At 33.8% G+C, this 9,569-nt stretch overlaps 1 pseudogene; it reads left to right on the top strand.

Moving 5' to 3' along the window:
- The window catches only part of LOC102029273, a 7,690-nt pseudogene extending 1,140 nt beyond the window's left edge, over window positions 1-6,550 (top strand).
- Window positions 6,551-9,569: the final 3,019 nt, after the last annotated feature.

Genomic DNA, 9,569 nt, shown 5'->3' with positions numbered 1-9,569 from the left:
TAATATTTAGTGCAAAAAGAAACTCATAAACAATATTGAAGGATGAAAAACACTATTTCTAGCAATAGGACCTCATAAACAAGCCGGTATACCTCTTATTTTCAGACAAAGTGGACTTCAAGCCAAAACAGCACAAGAAGCAAAACAGATTACTATGACATGTTGGTTAAAGAAAAAATTCAGCATGAAGAAATAATAGTTACAAATATATATGCACCAAATACTTAACACAATTTAATAACACACACTACTGGACATAAAAGATCATATAAACAAAATTATAGTGGGGATCTCAATACCACATTATCACAAATAGATCAATTAGACAAAATAATCAAGTAGGCAAAATAATCAAATAGACTTCATAGATATCAACAGTGTTCCACCCAACAACAGAATACACACTCAGCAGAACGTGAAACTTTCTCCAAATTAAACAAAATACTAGCACACAAAAAATGCTGAAGTAAATGCAAAAGAATCAAAAATTGTCCCATGCATATTATCAAATCATAAGGCAATGAAACTACAAACGTGGCTAAAGAAAGCATTGATTTATTCACTACAAAAGTTATGCAAACACTAGAAATTAAGCAATACATGCTTAAACAATGAGTCACAGAAGAAATCAAGGAAAAAAATAGTTCCTAGAATTAACAGTACAACATGACAAAACCTATGGAACACAAAGCAGTCCTAAAAGGGAGGTCTATAGCCATGAATGTCCATTTGAGAAAAGCACAGGAAGCCCAAATAAATAATCTAAGTGCACCCTCAAGCTCTTAGAGAAACAAGATCGAACCAAATCCAAAACTCATACAGGGAAGGAAAATATAATGATCAGAGGTGAAATTAATGAAATTGAGACCAAATAATACAATGAATCAAACAGCAAGTTCTTAAATAAAAAGAATAGATCAACTGTTAGCCAATCATACCAAAAAAGAGAAATGTAATTAAAAATAGACAAAATCACAACAAACAGTGCCAATATTCAAATAATTATTCACAAGTACTTTAAAAACCTGTACTTCAATAAATACGAAAATCCAGAACAAATGGACAGATTCCTAGGTAAATATGAATTACCAAAACTAAACCAAGAATATTTTTTTAAACCCTGAATAATTCAATAACAGGTAATGAAATCGAAGCAATAATAAAACACCTCCCAGCTCTGAAAAGACCACACCCCAACAGACTAACCACTAACTTCTACAAAAACTGCAAGGAAGATCTAATGCCAATGCTCAAACGCTTTCATGAAATCAAGAGGGGTATGATACTCCCAAATTTATTCCTGGAAGCAAGCATTACCCTAAAACCAGATTCTAAAACCAGACAAGGAGCCAGATTCTAAAAACCAGATTCTAAAACCAGACAAGGAGCCAGGTATAAAAGAAAAAGGCCAATCTTTTTAATAAACACATGAAAAAACCCACAGCAAGACTGGCAAATATAATGCACAAATCATCAAAAAGATAATATATCATAACCAAGTAGGCTTCAAGCCAGGGATGCAAGGATGGTTTACCATACACAAATCAATAAATGTAATATACTACATCAATAAAAGCAAGGATAAGAATTATATGATCATTTCAATAGATACAGAAACGCCTTTGACAGCATCCAACATCCATTCATGATGAAAGCCTGATGAAAACAGGTATAAAAGGACTTTATCTCAATCTGGTAAAACTTACTGCCAACATCATATTGAAAGAACAGCTAAAAGCTTTCCCTCTGCAATAATAGATAAGGCAAAGATGTCCATCACCACTCCTTTTCTTTTTTTTTTTTTTTTTTTTTTTTGGTTTTTCTCCGGTACCGGGAACCGAACTCACGACCTTGCGCTTGCCAGGCAGGCGCTTTTGCCGCTGAGCTAAATCCCCAGCCCCGACCACTCCTTTTCAATATAGTACTCAAAACATTAGCCAGAGCAATCAGGCGAGAGAAAGAAAATGGATACATATTAGAATTCAAATTTTTTGCAGGTGATATAATCCATTACACTGAAGAAATTCCACCAAAAGACTTCCAGAATAACCAAATTCATCAATGTAACATAATACAAAAATAACACAATTAATAGTGTTCTGGTACACCAACAGAAGCATAAATTAGAAAAACAACACCATTGACAATAGCATGAAGAAAAATTAAATACTTAGGAATTAACCTAACCAAGGAAGTGGAAGAATTAAGGAAAATTACATCACTGAAAAAGATCAGCCAGGGATGTAGCTAGCAGCACAGCACCTGCCTGGCAAACGTGAAGCCCTGAGTTTAATTCCTAGTACCAGAAAAGGAAAAAAAAAAAAAAAAAAAAAAAAAAAGCCAAAACAAAAACTGAAGGAGATCAAACGGGGCATCAGAAAGTGGAAAAATATCCCCTGTTTCTACAAAGGCAGAATCAGTATTATCAAAACAGCCATACTCCAAGACTAATACTCAAATTTAATGCGACATCAATTAAAATAGGGATAGTATTCCTCACAGAACTAAAGAAAACAACTCTAAAATATACAGAGAACCAGAAGAGATTTAGAAGAGCGAAGGCATTCCTGAGCAACAAGAGCAAAGCAGGAGCCACTGCAATCCTGAATTTGAAGTTATATCACAAGGCTACAGTGATAGTAACAGCAGACATGTAGATCTGTGGAATAGAATAGAAATTAAAGAAACAACCCCAGGCAAACTCAGCTACCTGATCTTTGAAAAGGGGGCCAAAAATATATACTCAAGGAAGGATCACCACTTTAGAAAGTGGTGCTGAAAAAACTGGCTATCCACATGAAGAAGATTGAATCTAGACATATTATCTCCATGTACCAAAAAATCAAAATGTATTAAAGATCTAAGTACTAAACCAGAAATATTGAGTCTGTTGGAAAATAAAACCCTTGAAGACATAGGTGTAGGCAAGGATTTTCTGAGCAAAAGCCAGATTGCACAAGAAATAGCATCAGGACTCAACAAATGAGATTATTTCAAGTCAAAAAAGCTTGTGCATAGCAAAGAAAACAACCAATAGACAACTTACAAAATATGCAAAATGCAAAAAGTATTTACTAGCTGCTCCTCTGAGAATATGACTAATATACTGAATATATATATATAATTAGATGCCCTCCAAAATAAAAGACCCAATCAAAAACTCAGCAACTGAAACAGAAACTTCCGAGAAGTACAAATGGCCAATAAATACTCAAGAAAGATATTCAACATCTCAGACCATTATAGAAATGCAAACTAAAACATTAAAATTCGCCTTACTCCAGAAGGAATAGCTATCATCAAGGTCTCAAAAAAAAAAAAATTCTGGCAAAGTTGTGGTGAAAAAAGAAACTCTTCTACATTGTTGGTACAAATGTAAACTAGTACAACCACTGTGGAAATCAGTATAAGGACTCCTGAACTAATACTAGAAATTCCATTTGACCCAGCCAGTCCTCTTATAGCTATCTTTCTAAAAGAGTTAAAGACTACAAGGATACATGCATACCCATGTTTATAACAGCACATTTTACAAGAGCTAAATCTTGGAAGTGGCCTGTATGTCCAGCAACAGATGAATGGATAAAGAAAATATGGTATTTATACATAATGGAGAACTATGCAGCCAAAATAAGAATGAACTTGAGTCATTTGTAGGAAATTAGATGCACCTTGAGACCATCATATTAAGTGAAATGAATAAGACACTGACACTGAAGGTTAATTATTGCATGGTCTCTCTTACATAGGAAACCCAACACATAAATTAAAAGGAAGATAAAAGATAACAGGAAACAAGGAGATGCTGTAGATCTTTTGCAGTTGGAAAGGGAAAAAATGGAGGAGTGGAAGACAGAGGGGAGGGAAAAGTAATTTTAAAAGGAATTGAGATGTGTTATTTAAACTTACCAACTCCCCACAATGAAGGTAATCATTATGTACTGCATATGCCTCAGTTCACCAACACTTCCTTTCACAAACAATTCAGTTTGCTAATAGAAATGTTTGGCAAAATTTTGCTTGCATTTGTGAACTCCACGTCAGGTGATGAACCTGACCATGGCCATCTTCCCCACATGAAGACAAATGTGACCATCTTCCCCAGAATCATGGAATGAATTAAGTTTGTGAACCAATATATAGATGCATAGATATTCTAGTATTGGCTTCTTAAAGTTTGTAAGATATTTTGGTCTAGTAAGTGTGTTTTTATAAATTTATGTATATGTAAAGGCTGAACACTGTTTTCACAAACTGGCTAAATTTGTTATTGTTCAAGGATTTTTGTTTTGAGACGGTCTTGCTTTATAGTCTAGGCTAGTCTTGAATTCACAATTATCCTCCTCTATCAGTTCCCAAGTGCTAGGATTATAGATAGGTATATGCCACCACACCCAACTAAATTTCTAATATATAATTTTTTATTAAAATAATATTTTAATTTTTGCACTAAGTGGGAGGACCTTTCAGGCCAAGGATCTGTGGGAGAGAACTTCCCTCTGTGACTGAAAAAATAGCTGCCTGAATCAATTTGCTTCAGTTTTTCTCCATTGAAGCATGGCTTCTCCAGTTTTCCTCAGAGTCTTATGTTGTCCCAACCCAAAACAATGGCATTTAAAACTTATTATATATAATTATGTTGGCCATAATTAAAAAGTTAAGTTTTCTGTGTCTAAAGCAATAAGGTCTAAGAATAAATGCTATTGATTACAGTTACAAAAACTACAATTAGAAAAAAGATTTGTATATTTTTCTTTTTTTTTTCTGTCTTTTTGAGACAGGGTTTCACTATACAGTTCAGACTACCTTCAACTCACTTTGTAGCCCAGGCTGGCCTGAAATCCTGGCAGCAATCCTCCTGCCTCAACTTCCCAAGGACTGGGATTGCAGGCGTGTGTGACCATGCCCATCTGAAAAAAAAATCTGTATTTTATCAAAACAATTTTTTTCTGTTTTCTGCTTTAGGCTTTTTTTTTTTACTTAAGAAACTGAGTTGTAATGCTTAGAGATTATTTAAATTCTTGCTTGTTATGTTTTCAATATTCAATTTATAATTGTTAAATAAACATCTAACAGCTATTACTTTAGGTTATAACATCCTACCATATCTATTTTTGGAGATATATATATACACATATATATATGTGTAAAGTTTAAGCTTTAAAGTGGAGTTTATAAAGTTAAGATTGCATAAGTATAATAAATATAAAATAAGAAATAAGTATTCTCTAAGACCCTTACAAAACAAATCAAGAGTTGAAATAAATTGGATAAAGTCTGCAGTGAAACAACCAGCATTCTTTCTAAATACTATAATCTGGGAAAACTAACAACAAATAAAGGATCCAAAGGACAGTCTAAAGAAAATGAGTATGACCTTGAAGAAGACTTTGAAAAGTACAAAAGCAGTGATACAACTAATGATTGTGGACTTTAATCTTCACAAAGTATTAAAACTATAAATCTTAATGAACTTAATGCAGTGTAAATTGTTTTTGAGCTAGTGGAAAAATTTTTTCAAGGTCAGCTGGTGTTAAGGACTCATCCCTTAGAATGTGAAAGTTTAACAGAAAGAAGAGAAGGTTTTCTGGACATCACTGTGCCACTACAGAGGATCAGTAGAAGTAGAAGAGAGTTCTGAAATTTCTCCAGATCCAAAAACAGAAATAAGGACCTTGAGATAGACAATTTCACAATTTTCTTTGGTCAAGAAGATTGTAAGAGAAGAAAAATATTTCTGTGAAAATTACCATCTTTACATTGAAGCTCAACAAAGTTTTCTGTTTGACAAAATGCCTGAAGTATAACTATTCACGTGAAGTGCCTTGTTGCTGGTGGTTTGGAGTTTGATTGTTATGGTGGTGGGCTTCCCAAGATCAGCACTTCTTCATTGACACATCTGAAACTGTCACTAGAAGAATGGAGCACAAGGCCACCTAATGGCAGCTATGGATTATTTGCAGATGTAATGTGTAGTGGCATTACAACTAGCAATGGCTGTTACACTGCTGCTGTTCAAGTCACCAACCTCAACAGCTTGGAACTAGATGAGGAGAATCTCTGTGGTTGGCCAGAGGTGGGAAGGAGGTAAACTAGAGCTTCTGAGTGAGGAGGGAGCAATGAGTGCAATTTAAAATTATGATGAGAGTTGTAGAAATACACACCCAAGGAATGTTTTAAACAAAAATATGTATATATATAGAAGCTATTGGACTTCTTGGAGGACAAAAGAGCAGATTATAAACTCTACAACAAAGCATCTAATCCTGATAAGGCTGCCAGCACAGCATTTACTGAAAGTTCTGAGAGTACCAATGATAATAGGACCCATGAAGTGGACAGGCACAAGGAATGTAGGGATCAAGGCATTTACATGAGTGAATTTGAAAAAAAAAAAATTGTAGTGCAAAGCTTAAAGGAGTATGACAGGACATGGTTGCTTTTTTTAATGATTCTGAAGTGAAAGTTACTGAAGGATTTTTTAAATTCTCTTTCCCCTTGTAAATCTCCTATATCTACTCATTACTTGTTATTTTATAGGACATTATAGAGTAGGTGTATTTTCCTTGTGTGTATATCAATGATGGTGAACCTTTTAGAGCTTTCGATGATACAAACAGCCCACTGCAGCACATGTGCCATATGTTTGCCACCATTGGTATATATTAAACAGAACTGGCCAACATAAGTTGATTACAGCAAAAAGCCTGTTAGCTTTTCTTTTAAAGCTATTGGATACTACTGGTCTCTAGTTTTTTGTAGAATAATGAGATTTGAAATGCTGGAAACCATTCTAATTTTTAGAATTCATTTTCCATCATAGAGACAAGTGATGCATTACCTCCTGGGAACAAACTTGTTTATGTCCTCAATTGAATTATAAATGTAAGCATTTAAAACTTTTGGATTTACACCAATCTTTTGTGTTGACTTTTTAAAATAAAGTGCTTGTATTTTTATTACCCATATTTTGGATAAATTATCTACATGATGTTTCTTTTTCACCTAAGAAACAGAATTTCATTCAGTACAGTTAGTTTTATATCGGCCGTGAAGCCTGATCTCTGATGGAGTGTATCAGAGGCACAAAATCTAGAAAGCATGTCTTCATGTCAGAGTGTGCATTTCATGCCTTGATCATGTCATCTGCAAGTATTTATACTTTTCTTTCCTACCCCATGTCCCTTTCCTTTTTTTTTTCTTTTTTTTTTTTTTTTCCAGTTTTTTCCGGTACTGGGAATCGAACTCACGACCTTGTGCTTGCCATGCAGATGCTGTGCTGCTGAGCTAAACCCCCAGCACCCCCATGTCCCTTTTATTTCTTTCTCTAGATTAATTGCCTGGTCAATTTTTTTTTTATTTTAAAGAAGAAAGAACAAAAACAAAATAACAAAAGGCAAGACATAAAGCAACACAGAAACAATAAAAATGATATAGAATTTCAAACAAGGTGATAGGAAATTAACAATGGTTGTTGTGTTACATATTGTTGTCTTCAAACTGGTTACTCAGATAACCAGTAGGCATAAAAGATTGATCAAACAATTAAACATTAACTGTTCCTTTCAATAAAACAATAGAAATTAGTAGTACAATTATCTTAGCTATCTTTGTGTGTGTGTGTGTGTGTAGACACACACACATATTTTTCCCTTCTTTCTCTCTTTTCTCTTTTTCCTCATCCCAGTTGTTCTTTCCTTTATAATACTTTCTTTCCCTTTCACAATATGTATTATACCTTTCAGATTTTATATACTCTTTCAGGTTCTCACACTAGAGAGGTAATATGATGTTTACACATGTGGGCCTGATTTATTTCACTTATGAGTATGGTCTCTAGTTGCATCAATTTACCTATAATAAAATATTCTTATTTTTTAAAAAATCTTACTTTTTTAAAAAGCAAATTGAAAAGTTTTATGTTTTGTTTCAGAAATTTATTTATGCTGCTCCCCCAAAATAACTTGTTTAAAAACAGTATCCTTCTGGGGAAGTTTATTGCCAATTTAAAATTTTAATGTAAAAATAGACTTTTATCGAGAGTCTTTTATTTTTTTTAAAGAGAAAAGAACAAAAACAAAATAACAAAAACAAAGACAAAGACAAAAAGAAAACACAATAACTATAAAAATGATACAGAATTTCAAAACAAGACGATAGAAAATTAACAATAGTTGTTGTATTACTTATTGTTATCTTCAAAGTAGTTGCTCAGATTACCAGATATAGGAAGACAAGACTGATCAAACAATTAAACATTAACTATTCCTTTCAATAAACCAATAGAAACTAGTAGTACAATTATCTTAACTATTGTGTGTGTGTGTATCCCTTCCTTCTTTCTCTCATCCCAGTTCTTCTTTCCTGTGAAGCAGTTCCTTTCCCTTTCACAATATCTACTCTACTTTTCAGTTTTATTTACTCTTTCAGGTTCTTATAGTGGAGAGATAATAGTGTTTACACATGTGGGTCTGATTTATTTCACTTATGAGTATGGTCTCTAGTTGCATCCATTTACCTATAAAAGCCTCAAGTTTGTCTTTCTTTATAGCTGAGTAACATTCCATTGTATAAAAATACCACATTTTTCTTATCCACTCCTCAGCTAATGGGCATTTGGGTTGTTTCCAAGATTTTGTTATGACAAATTGTGCTACTATGAACATGGGTTTGTATATATCACTGTGATATGATGTTTTCAGTTCTTCTGGGAAAATACCTAGAAGGGGAATGGCTGGATTAAAGGGACCTCTAGTCCTAATTTTTTGAGGACTCTACTGACTGACATCCAAAGTGGTTGCACCACTCCAACAGTGGAAAAAAGTTCCTTTTTCCCCACAGTCCCTCCGGCATTTGTTGTTGGTTGATTTCTTGATGGTAGCCATTTTTACGGGGGTTAGATGAAATCTCAGTGTTTTAATTTGCATCTCTCAAATGATCAGTGATGTTGAACATTTTTTCATGTATTTATTTGCCATCTGTATTTCTTCATCTGTGAACTGTGTATTCATCTCAGATGCCCATTTTTTGATTGAGTCTTTGAATTTGGGGGGGGTCTTTAGTTTTTTTAATTCTTTATATGTTCTAGATATAAGTCTTTTGTCTCAGGGACAGTTAGCTAAAATGTTTTCCCACTCTGTGAGTTGTCTTTCCACTCTTTTGGTGATTTCTTTTGAAGTACAAAAGCATTTTAATAGAATGAAATCTCAGTTGTTGATTCTTTGAAATGTTTCCTATACAATTTGAGTTTTGTTCATGAAGGCTATGCCTACCCCTGTTTCTTCAAGATTTTGACCTACTTTCTTTTCCAGTAGTTTTAGTGTTTCTACTTTGATTCATTTTGACTTTAGTGCATGGTGATGGATGTGGGTCTTTGGCATGTAGAAAGCCAGTTTTTCCAGCACCATTTATTAAAGAGGCTATCTTTCTTCCCATGAACATGTTTGGCCCCTTTGTCAAAAATAAGGTGACTGAGTATGTTTGTAGTTGTGTCCAGATTTTGCAATCTGTTCCACTAGTCCGCAGGGTTTTTGTTTCTTTTTTTTTTTTTTTTTTTTTTTTTTTTTTTT

This window comes from Chinchilla lanigera, unplaced genomic scaffold, assembly GCF_000276665.1.
Source record: "Chinchilla lanigera isolate Chin_1 unplaced genomic scaffold, ChiLan1.0 scaffold00061, whole genome shotgun sequence".
Lineage (NCBI taxonomy): Eukaryota > Metazoa > Chordata > Mammalia > Rodentia > Chinchillidae > Chinchilla > Chinchilla lanigera.
This window is presented reverse-complemented; position numbering and strand designations above follow the sequence as displayed.